This window comes from Periplaneta americana, chromosome 7 (assembly GCF_040183065.1).
Source record: "Periplaneta americana isolate PAMFEO1 chromosome 7, P.americana_PAMFEO1_priV1, whole genome shotgun sequence".
Classification (NCBI taxonomy): Eukaryota; Metazoa; Arthropoda; class Insecta; order Blattodea; family Blattidae; genus Periplaneta; species Periplaneta americana.
In genome coordinates this window covers 42,282,113-42,294,550 of record NC_091123.1, presented here as the reverse complement: position 1 = coordinate 42,294,550, position 12,438 = coordinate 42,282,113, and positions in this window count along the sequence as shown.

Below are 12,438 nucleotides of genomic sequence, written 5' to 3'. Positions count from 1 at the left end.
AAAACTGCAAATATGGGCAAAGGAAGCTTTTAACAGAAAAAGAAGCATCTTCTGCGACCTCTGGAAAAATAACTAAGGAACAGACTAGTGAAGTGTTTTGTGTGACACTGTATGGGGAAAAAACATGGACATTACGATGAAATGAAGAGAAACATATAGAAGCATTTGAAATGTGGATGTCGAGAAAAATGGAACGTGTGAAGTGAACAGACAGAATAAGAAATGAAGTTGTGTTGGAAAAAGTAGATGAAGAAAGTATGAGGGTGAAACTGATTAGAAAGAGAAAAAGGAATTGGTTGGGTCACTGGTTGAGAAGAAACTGCCTACTGAGGGATGCACTGGAAGGAATGGTGAACGGGAGAAGAGTTCGAGGGAGAAGAAGGTATCAAATAATAGACGACATTAAGATATGTGGATCATGTGCGGAGACTAAGAGGGAGGCAGAAATAGGAAAGATTGGAGAATGCTGGGTTTGCAGTGAAAGACCTGCCCATGGACAGAACGCTTATGTATGTCCAGGATGCTTGGAATGTTGTGGCTGAGCATAGTAGTTATTTGAAAAGACTCTAGTCGATTCCATGCCCACTCGACTGCAAGAATGCTGGGTAACTTTCGGTGCTGGACCCCGGACTCATTTCACCGGCATTATTACCTTCACCTCATTGAGACGCTAAATAACCAAGATGTTGATAAAGCGTCGTAAAAAATAATGGAATGTAAGATGTGATCGAGATGTGGGAAAGATAGATTAAATATATTGAATCGTAGCTTTTTGTTTTGTTTTTTGACGATTAATTGTTTGAATGTTCTAAGGCAGACGCCAGTAAGTTTCTTTTGTTTATGCCACGAAAGATATTTTTGTTGAGAATAAAATCTTTTTTTCTTTTCATTTGCAGCCATAATGTCATAATAAGTAATGATAAAGGCATGGCATAATACATTCATGAACCTGATGTTAATTACTAAAATAATCATAAAAGGGAAAGGAGCAATTATGTATATTTTATATCTCTCTCTTAAAAACAAAACAAAAAAATAACATAAAGAGCACGAGGTTGTATTCGAACGCAAAACCTCACGAATAAGAGGCCAAAACGCTACTATTACGCTATCAAGTAACACAAATAATACTTTAATTATAACTGTAGATATCAGGCAACGTTATATAACAACATGTAACATCGTCTGTCTCCCGAACTGTAGCGAAGATACCCGAAGGGAACTTTGCTTCTGGAGAACGGCCACTTTTTCTTTTGACAACTGTACAATTTTGTGTAGCTTAACGAAAATATGTTTGTAAATTGAATTAATTTGTTTACTATGTATTGTATATGTTTGTATAATTTGGCTGATGAATTTTATGTGCTTTTAAAATGAATAGTAGTCTGTATAGCTTAACTAATTAATTGTAAGTATATGCTGTAAATTGAATAGTAGTCTGTATAGTTCAATTGATGAATTGTATATGCTGTAAATTGAATAGTACTCAGTGTGGATCAACTGATGAATTGTTTATTATTATATTTTGAATTAATCTACTTGATATGAATTGTACAATTTTGTATAGTTTAACGAAAATATGCTTGTAAATTGAATTAATCTGTTTACTTTGTATTGCACAGTATATGTTTGTATAATTTGGCTGATGAATTTTATATGCTTTTAAAATGAATAGCAGTGTGTATAGCTTAACTAATGAATTGTAAGTATATGCTGTAAATTGAATAGTAGTCTGTGTAGCACAATTGATGAATTGTATAGGGTAAACTAGGGTCTATTGGACAGTCGGGCATGTTGGACACTCCGTACTTTAACGTGCTACCACGCCACTTGTGGGCACCACATTCTGCTAGAAGTCAATGACGGAAGTAGCCCCACTCGTGCCTACTTCCGTCATTCACTTCTAGCTGAATATGGTGCCCACAAGTGGCGTGGTAACACGTTAAAGTACGGAGTGTCCAACATGCCCGACTGTCCAACAGACCCTAGTTTACTCTATGCTGTAAATTGAATATTAGTCAGTATAGCTCATCTGATGAATTGTTTATTATTATAAATTGAATTAATCTACTTGATATGAATTGTACAATTTTGTATAGCGTAACGAACGTATGTTTGTAAATTGAATTAATCTGTTTACATTGTATTGTTTATGTTCATATAGTTTGGCTGATGAATTCTATATGCTTTAAGTTGAATAGTAATCTGTGTATCTCTACTGATGAATTGTTTATGCTTGTAATTTGAAGTAATTTGCACGATATGTATTATCAATTTCTGTATATCTCAACTGGTTGAATTGTTTAAGCCTTTAAATTGAATTAACTTACTTCCTATGTATCATATTTTATACCTCAGCTGATGAATAATCGTTTGGGTTCGTAAATTTAATAATCTGATTGGCTATGTACTGTATATTTTTAGTAGAGCCACCAATGTAGCTCAGTCGGCAGACTCGCTGGCCTGCTGATCCGGATCTGCGCTCGAGTTTGGATTGGATCCCCCGTTTGATGTGAATGATTGGTTTCTTCCGAGGTTTTCCCCAGCCGTGGGACTGATGCCGGGTGGTCTGTGGCGATTCCTCGGCCTCACTTCACTTCACTTCACCCCCGTTTGGTCTGATTACCTGGTTGAGTTTTTTCCGAGGCTTTCCCCAACCATAAGGCAAATACCAGGTAATCTGTTGGCGAATCCTCGGTCTCACCTCATCTCAATACATCTCGCCAAAAAATTGTAAAAAATTGAAATTGAAATTGTAAAAAATTGTAATTGTAAACTTGTAAAATTTTGATTTGTTGCACATCTTAAAGCTTCATTGCTAATGTAAGATCTATGGAATATAATAAATGAAATGAAATGAAAAAGACGAGGCACAGCCTCAAGAGAGCCATAAGGGAACAGGTTACAGAGAACACGTTGATGATAATCATGATAATGGTGATGATGGTGTTGATCTTTTACGCTATATGAAGAAGCTTTTATTGTAACCACGGTATTGCTTTAAAGTAACTTGCGCTTTCCAGAAACATAATGTGTACATATCCTGTTCGGATCAGATTTTATAGGTATCAGAGATGCTAGAGATATTAATTTAAGGGAGAGTCGGGTAGTATCGGACATCGGGTAATATCGGACAGTGAGTTTCTTTCATCTACCACACGATGATAGTACCTGATTGACATGGTTACGTTTCTGTGATGTCGCATAGAGAAACGTAACCATGTCATTCAGGTACTACCATATGGTGGCAGATGAAAGAAACGCACTGTCCGATACTACCCGATGTCCGATACTACCCGACTCTCCCCTATCTGCGTGAATATTTTGAAATCGACTTTTTACAGCATCTCGTTATACTTAGAGTAACGATTAGGTGAAAAATAAAAGCATTTGATTCCTCTCACTGATTAACATCTTCATATAACTGTTGTGTTGAGGATGCTAAGGCTAAGGATGTTAGTTATTTATTGTGTTTTGCTCATCACGAAGATCTCTGGCGAAATGTCTTACATCCTCCAACAGTTACAAAAAAATAGCGCCATCCGGCAGCTGCCCGAGAGGTATCACCTGCCATACACACTGCTCATTCTAATTATGTGTGTCTCATTGCAAACTGCTTGAGGATTGTAATCCCTCCGAAGCTTGGGTAAGGGTTGGTTTTTCCAAACACAAGGTCTGCTGAAAATTATGTACAGTCAAATAATTTTGGTTAAAAATGAGATTTTGATTATATTCGTAACCCAACCTTGAAGAAATGAAGGCAGATTTATTTTGAGACGCAGCGGTCTGTGGGATAATGGTCTGTGAATGATTTCAGAGAATGACAGCAGACCTAATTACAGTTTGTGTGACAGCCTTTCGTTGATGTTGTGACGTCGTTGGAGGTCGTTGCTAATGCCATGGAGTTACATTTTTATTTGTCTTGGTCACTCATGAATTTTCATGATTCAGGATAGACATGGACAAGAAAAAATTCATACTTTGATTAAGAAAACTTTTCTAGATTCCGTGAACAAAAGCATTTAATGAAATTATTGTCATTAGGTTTGTGAAATGTATGTATGTATGTATGTATGTATTTATTTACACTGCAAGTGGGCAAGCACCCGGTGGCAGTGGTATACACAATATAAACAATACACAATAAAATGATAAGCAATACACAATAAAAATACATGTACAATTTTATACACAATACAATAAGAATACACAATACAATTTAACACAATAATAATAAAACATAAATAAAATACCTAATTTTACAATACAACCTACATAATTATGTATAGGCCCTACATAAGTTTCAATAGTCTTTCACTTTGCTCACTCCCTGTAGTGACACTATGACGCATTTCACTGACACTTTAGCACACATTTCACTAACACTCTGTAACACATTTCACTGACACTCTATAACACATTTCACTGACACTATAGGACACATTTCATTGGCGCTATAAATTATCACTGATCGGAACTGTTCACTGCACTGTAAAACCATAACTTCACTGACTCACCTCGCTTCACTGATACAACAGTTCAAATAAGTCAAATAATTACACCCTTATGCATGCTTATAAACAGAACTACATTTAAACTAAACATTTCTATCTAGGGCCCTCTTACACGCTATTTTTAAATAATTTACAATTCAAACCAAGGAAGTAACTCGTCAGGCTAATTAAATACATGTCACCTTAAAAAATTAAATGTTAAATGTCGCCTTAATTTTAATTTGCACTTTATACACAACTTTTTAAATTATTCTTGAATCTCCTTAAGGAAGGACAGCCCTCAAAGACCGCTGCAGGTAGGTCATTCCAATCATTTATAGTTCTATTTAAAAATGAGAATTTACTTACATCGGTTTTCTGTTTCCTACATTTGGGTTTTACACGCTATCATAGATGTAGAAAGTTAATGTGCCAGGGATTCACAGAATCCCCATAATTTCGTAAGTAGTTGTTTAATTTGTTTTTGCATTTTAATGTTATTTTTATCATTGCTAATATTGTTTTATTGTTTATTTTTTATTTGATTTTTGGTTGCTAAGAATTAAGCACATTAATAAATTGTTCCATTTTTAATTAACTCTCCTGCATCACATAGACTCGTCCAGGGACGTCATAACTTCCGTGACAGTATCTGATTGTATTCAGATAACACTAGTTCCTTATTAGATAACCCTAGTGGCTTATCCACGTGTACGCTAAGTATAGGGTAAAGATTGGTAATATTGTAATACTAATAATATTATGATAGTTCTTTTTGAGAATTTTTTACAATTTTACTGAGCGAGAGGAAGATCGTATTAAAAAAAATTTTCAAAAAGTACTATCATTATTATTAGTACCGGTATCACAATATTACCAATCTTTACCCTACTACATAATACTCGATAGATGACAGCACACTTACGCTTTAGCATGAGTAGTATCTATCAGAGAATTCTTGAACTTCATGTTATGCTAAAATAGTTATATTTTCTCATCAATTGTACCTTGAACAAAGAAGTATTTGATTAAAAAAGTATCACGTTGAACGCCGTGAAATTGCTTATTATAAGCATCTCCTTCCTAATGATGTTTTACGATCAGGTTACTTGACTCTTACTTACTTACTAACTTATAGCTTTTAGAGAACCCGGAGGTTCATTGTCGCCCTCACATAAGTCCGCCATCGTACCTATCCTGAGAAAGATTAATCCAGTCTCTACCATCATATCCCACCTCCCTCAAATCCATTTTAATATTATCCTCACATCTACGATTCGGCCTCCCCAAAGGACTTTTTCCCTTCGGCCTCCAACTAACACTCTATATGCATTTCTGGATTCGCCCATATGTGCTACATGTCCATCTCAAACGTCTGGAATTAATGTTCCTAATCATGTCAGGTGAAGAATACAATGCGTGCAGTTCTGTGTTGTGTAACTTTCTCCATTCTCCTATAACTTCATCCCTCTTAGCCCCAAATATTTTCCTAAGTACCTTATTCTCAAACAACCTTAACCTATGTTCCTCTCTCAAAATGAGAGTCCAAGTTTCACAACCATACAGAATAACCGATAATATAACTGTTTTATAAAGTCTAACTTTCAACTTTTTTGAGAGCAGGCTGAATGACAAAAGCTTCTCAACCGAATAATAAGTCATTTCTCATATTTATACTGCGTTTAATTTCCAAGCAAGTGTCATTTATATTTTTTACTGTTGCTCCAAGATAGGCGTAGGCCTATTTGAATTATTCCACCTCTTCAAAGGATAAATTTCCAATTTTTATATTTCCATTTCGTGCATTGTATTCTGTTCACGAAACATAACCATATACTTCGTCTTTTCGCGATTTACTTCAAAACCTATATCTTTACTTCCTTCAAGTTAAATTATCATGTTTTCCCTATCGATTTTCTTCTAACATATTTACCTCATCCTCACAGAGAAGCAGCTGATGTAACCAGTTCAATTCCAAACCCTCTCTGTTATCCTGAACTTTTCTAATAGCATACTCTAAAGCAAAGTTGAAAAGTAAAGGTGTATCTCCTAGCTTTAGCCTCAGTGAATTGGAAAAGCATCTGACAGAAACTGGTCTATACGGACTCTGCTGTACGTTTCACTGAGACACATTTTAATTACTCGAACTAGTTTCTTGGGAATAACAAATTCAATAAGAATATTATATAAAACGTCTCTCTTAACCGAGTCATGCCTTTTTTTTTTAAATATATGAACGTAAAGTTTGTGGAATCCATAGCAATGTGAATAGAGGGAATTGGATTTTAAAAAATGCGGGAAAATGAGTCTGGAAGTTTGCATGCATTTTAAACTTATGAGGGCAGCTTTTTTAAAGCTGACCTAATTAATTACACAATCACCGTAGGGTTTTAAAACTTTGTTAAAGTGTAAAGTAGGCGTCATAGCTTTCGTTTTCTTTAAAAAAAAAACCCTGAAATATTACAGTGCATTTTGTGTGCAACACGATGACAACTGTTTTTCTTAGAACAGAATGAAGTGTCGGAATATTTAATGTAAGTCGGAAGACAAATCATATACAGTTTACATTTCACTGATTATTTATTCTATGTGTGACAATGTCTTGCAGAGTTCTCACGGTACAACAAGACACGTTCCATTCATACAGTTCTGTGGACGGCCTTGGTTTACAACCGTTCAACAGCAAATTCTCTTCATACTAAATTTCTTTTAACCGCCGCAGCAATAACGTCTTAGTCAAAGAATGAGATTTAGTTACCAGGAAACGTACAGCCGAGCCCAAATAAAAATTCACTGCATTATGAGGCAAGATTCGCTCCGAAGTGTGAACAGGTGGGGTGAATTATTCAGAACTTGTTAAAATTCGGTTCTTAACTGTTAAAAGAATTTTAATTTCGAGTTGAGTCATGCATGATCACTGCGTCATTAATCTTTCGGATTCGTGATTGCAGTTGCGCGCCTTGTTTGACTCTTGCCGAAATGCCACTACACCTGTCTCGTTGCGGTCTGGAATTCCCACACCGCACACACTCTCGCCTCCTTGCTCCATTAGGTTCTGCACTCCACTCTTTGTTGAGATGCTCCGTGCACAAACAAGCCGGCCCAGATTCAATCTCCTATCGCTATATCCTGTGAAACGTATAAATCGGTTCGCATCGGCCATCTTGAACCGCGGGTGGGCTAGTGCTAGTCGATAGCGTTTTGAAAATCCTCATTCAAAAGTGTTTGATATTGCCGCGAACAGTATTTCACTTGTGTACGAAAAAAGTGGGAGTCATTACCTGAGACAAATTTTTCCCATTATGTAGAGAGTAAGCTATATAACAGGCCTGCATAAGGTTTGCGCTCTCCGAGCCGGCTCACAACTTATGAGCGGGATGCAGATATTAGCTGCGCTCTGTGTAAGGGGTGATCTCGTACAAAATATACACAAAAGGAAGTACTATTACGAGTGTTTATGAAATTAATTCCCGTTCAGTGTTTGCAAAACTATCTTGGACTATTATTAATTAATAAATAGTTATTTTACAGAAATAATAGAAATTCTTTAGCTACTTAAATGTACAATATCATTTTGTTATATTTTTATTTATCAGTACATCAAAACGAGATTTTATGCTGTTGGCAGCTGAAAGGAAGAGTAGCCTACTGATCGATGAAACATCAGTTACAGAAGTTCGATGTCTGCCTTTATTAAAGTTATTATAGAAAACAGTTGCTCACAAATGTAAATGTTGAGCCAAACATAGCAATCATTTTCACAGTCGTACACACCGCGTCTAGCCGCGAAACTAGGTGACCCGGGTTCGATTCCCGGTCGGGGCAAGTTACCTGGTTGAGGTTTTTTCCGGGATTTCCCTCAACCCAATATGAGCAAATGCTGGGTAACTTTCGGTGTTATACCCCGGATTCATTTCACCGGCATTATCACCTTCATCTCATTCAGACCCTAAATAACCTAAGATGTTGATAAAGCGTCGTAAAATAACCTACTAAAATAATAAAAAAAAATTTCACAGTCAACCTGTGTAGTGGTGGATATTATTGCCAATGTTTAGTCTTGTAAAACTAAACCAGGCTAGTACTATTATTCAAACGATTTTTAGCCCTTAGGTCACATTGAAGGTCAGTAAATTCGAGCTGTAAATCGTTAAATGTTAAATGTTATGTTCCGTCTTTTAGATTCCTCCATACTGTACTGTAGCAGTTGGTAAGCAACGTGAAACCGTTACTGAGAATAGGCCTACACACTGCACTCCACTAGATAACTGAGTGGTCGTTTCCCTCTCCTCTCTCTACCAAAGCAAGTCTATGTCATTCTGATGTATCTTCCTCTCCGTTTCGGCGAGCGGGAAACACTGCTCTCTCACTCCGAAGGAGCGCACACACGCGCTCGTTGAGCGCTGTTTGTGCAGGTATGCTATACAATCTGCCAAACTTTACCGATAGCACGGCATAGTCTACTGAACAAAACAATGTACTAGGCCTAATGTTTCGTTTTAAGGTTAGATAGTTGTTATGGTGTACGAAAATAAGAATAAATTGCCTGACAACAGATTTCCATGAATTTCGTCCTATAATTGTAGCTTTTTAAATTTTTTGTGCTGAATAAGGGAACTTTGGGCTACTGAATTAACCTAGAATGATTGTTACCTACTGCATTGTAAGCTATAAATTAATGTTTAAATGATAAAGGCATTTTTCTATATTATTATTACATCATTGTGCATTGATCCACGTCATTCATTTTCTATAGCTCTGATGGTAATTAAATTTCTACCACTTATTGGCAGAGTACACTGAAATAAAACCGCACGATATCTTTTTTTTAATATATCCAGATTTTGTATTAGGACTCAAATGAATAGACTATTGGCCGTTCCACAAATTACTTTTTCCACTAAAAAAATGAACACAAATCAGAAATTGTTCAGGTATTTTAAAGTAACTGTATCATTAAGACTATTATTATTCATATAAGAATTGACATAGCCTACTCTGAAAACTTCATAACCCTAAGTTAAGTGGTTTCTAAAAGAGGTGTACCAGTAGAATGAAAAATTTAACTTTCGGCGAGAAGGAAATCAAAATTAATTTCTAGCTTTTAATGTAGTAGAATAGATAATAACCATCCTAGGTATCTACGTAAAGATTAATTTTTTGGTCCTACAGAATACATCTGTTATGGTAACAATTAAAGGAGAAAAATTCGCTCCGGCTCCGGGACTCGAACCCAGGTCCTTAATTCTACGTAACCTACGTACCAAGCGCTCTAACCATTGAGCTACGCCGAAATTCAATCCACAGCACCGGATCGAATCCCTCTCCTCCAATGTTTTTTTCCTTTGTGGCCTGACTCCAAGTTCGACATGTATGTTGACATTTATCAATTATTGTTACCATAACAAATGTATACTGTAGGACCAAAAAATTAATCTTTACGTAGATTCTTCGAGCAACAGTGCATATTACTGTGGAATCCCGGCCCCCAAGTCACTCAACTGAGTGTGCTCCTTTAATGGCAGTTGACTTAATATAAATGTCAACATACATGTCGAACTTTGAGTCTGGCCACAAAGGGAAAAACACTGGAGGAGAGGGATTCGATCCGGTGCTGTGGATTGAACTTCGGCGTAGCTCAATGGTTAGAGCGCTTGGTACTTAGAACTAAAGACCCGGATTCGATCCCCGGCGCCGGAGCGAATTTTTCTCCTCTAATATCAATCCTAGATTAATTCAATAGCCAAAAGTTCCCTTATTAAACAAAAAATTTCAAGAATTACTATCATTAGAACCAAATCTAAAGTAATTTGATTTCAGGCAATTTTTTTCTATTTTCTTCATAAGCCATAACAACCACTTTCCCTTAATAAAATTATTGTAACAGTTTTCCCTCCCTCCCTCACCCCCAAAAAATAAAATAGTTTTAGAAGTCCTATGTTTTTGTAAGAGAGAAATGTTGCAGTTAAGCTTATTACTGTCCTTAATATTTAATATTGCAGCGAACAATGTATTGCTTGTGTGGCAAGAAACCACTCATTAATATTGACAAGTATAGAGCGATCGAAAAGTCCCTCCGCAGCTCTATTAGTTCTAGTAACCCTAGAATACAACCCTGTAGAAAGTTGGCACCATTCCTTTGATTCTGGTTTGACAACCTCACACCTCCAGTCCATCATATGCTTAGCGGCCAGTCTACCACTTGAATTCTCTACCAAATATACTTGAATTCTCTGCCTAATGGATTCTCGGTTACACAAGCACTGCGGAGAGACTTCTCGATCGCACTGTACTTTCCCATTACACAGATATGATCTGCAAACTTACTAAGGTGGTACAGCATAATCCATTGATCAAAAGAGTTTTAACTGTAACGGTTGTCCTCCAAAATAAATAGTTTTCACAAACCTTATGTTTTCGTAGGAGGGAATAATGGTGCAGGATTGAGAAAATAATCTGAACAACGTCATCGGCCAACTTGACACGCAGGTGAGCCAGTCGATACAATAAATTTGTATAGGCTAGGTAGGCCTATGTGAATTTAGCAATTGAACAATGAAAGAATATAAGATAGAGTTCCAGAAGGGCGAGGTGAGCACGGCGCTGAATATCTACCTAAAACTAAACGTAATATCACGTTTAAAAGAGATAAAACTGCAAGTTTTGATTTTAATGCTGAATACGGAATAGGTGGATTTTCTTTTAAGTAAGTTATATTATTTTGTTAGGAAGTGATGTTAAATCTTAATTGTTTTAATTTTAAGCCTAATTCGAATCCACGGTTTATTTCTGAGCTACGTCACATATACACCAGTCAACTGTTAGTTTATACATGTCTGTATTAGTAAAATATATAGGGTAAACATTGGTAATTTCGTGATACTTTTTCTTTGCTCTTTCGTGAACTAACCAATGGTGTTACGAGATTCAAATTTCCGCCAAGGGATTGCATATGTTGTCCAGTTTCCAGAAACATACAGCTACGCTTTGTGTGGCTATTGTAGCTGCTTCAGTGAGCTTTTATGTTTGGAGAGAGCAAGTTTGCGTCGACTTCTCAGGCGTACAAATTTTGTGGATGTTTGTAATTACATTACAGGCTTATTACTAAAGGTAAGCATGTTATATTTGGTACAATGATTTATTATATCTTAATGAAATTTTAGGAAATGTTTTTGGAATTTTAGATATATCTGTAGTCGCCATATAGGCTTAGCTTTACTGATAGAAATCTTAGCTGTTTGAGGCGAAATTTTGTTGAATATTAAGCGTTACATTTTGTACTTTTTAAAAATTGTATTACAATACGAATTTTAGAAATCTGAAGATAAGATGTGATAACAAAAGAGAAAAGGGAGACGCTATGGGTTCAGTGTAGCTTCTGTTTGATTTGTTTTCATGCTAAGTGCCAATGATAAGTGCTAGATGACTTACTTGCAAGAATTGTGACAGAAGATGAAACATGGGGACACCATTTTGGACCGGAGACAGAGGCAGACAATGGAGTGGCATCATGCAAATTCATCAAAGGAATAGAAATTCAAAAGTACACCTTCGGCAGGAAAAGTTATGGCTGCTGTGTTTTTCGATTCAGAAGGACTCTTGCTTGTGGACATCATGCCACACGGAACCACCATTAATTCTGACGCGTATGTTACAACTCTCAAGAAACTTCAAGCTCGACTGAGTCGTTTTCGACGACATCGGGAGAAGCAGGATTTCTGCTATTGCATGACAACGCACAGCCATATGTCAGTCACAAGACCACAGACCAGATCAGAAAATTCGGATAGACAACACTGAAACACCCGCCTTACGCCTTACAAGTCCTGAACTGGCACCGTGCGATTACCATCTCTTTGATAAACTGAAGGATCCCTTCGCGGAACGAGGTTAGAAGATGACTCCCTCGTGCACAATGCTAAAGAGTGGCTCAGACGTGTTGGTC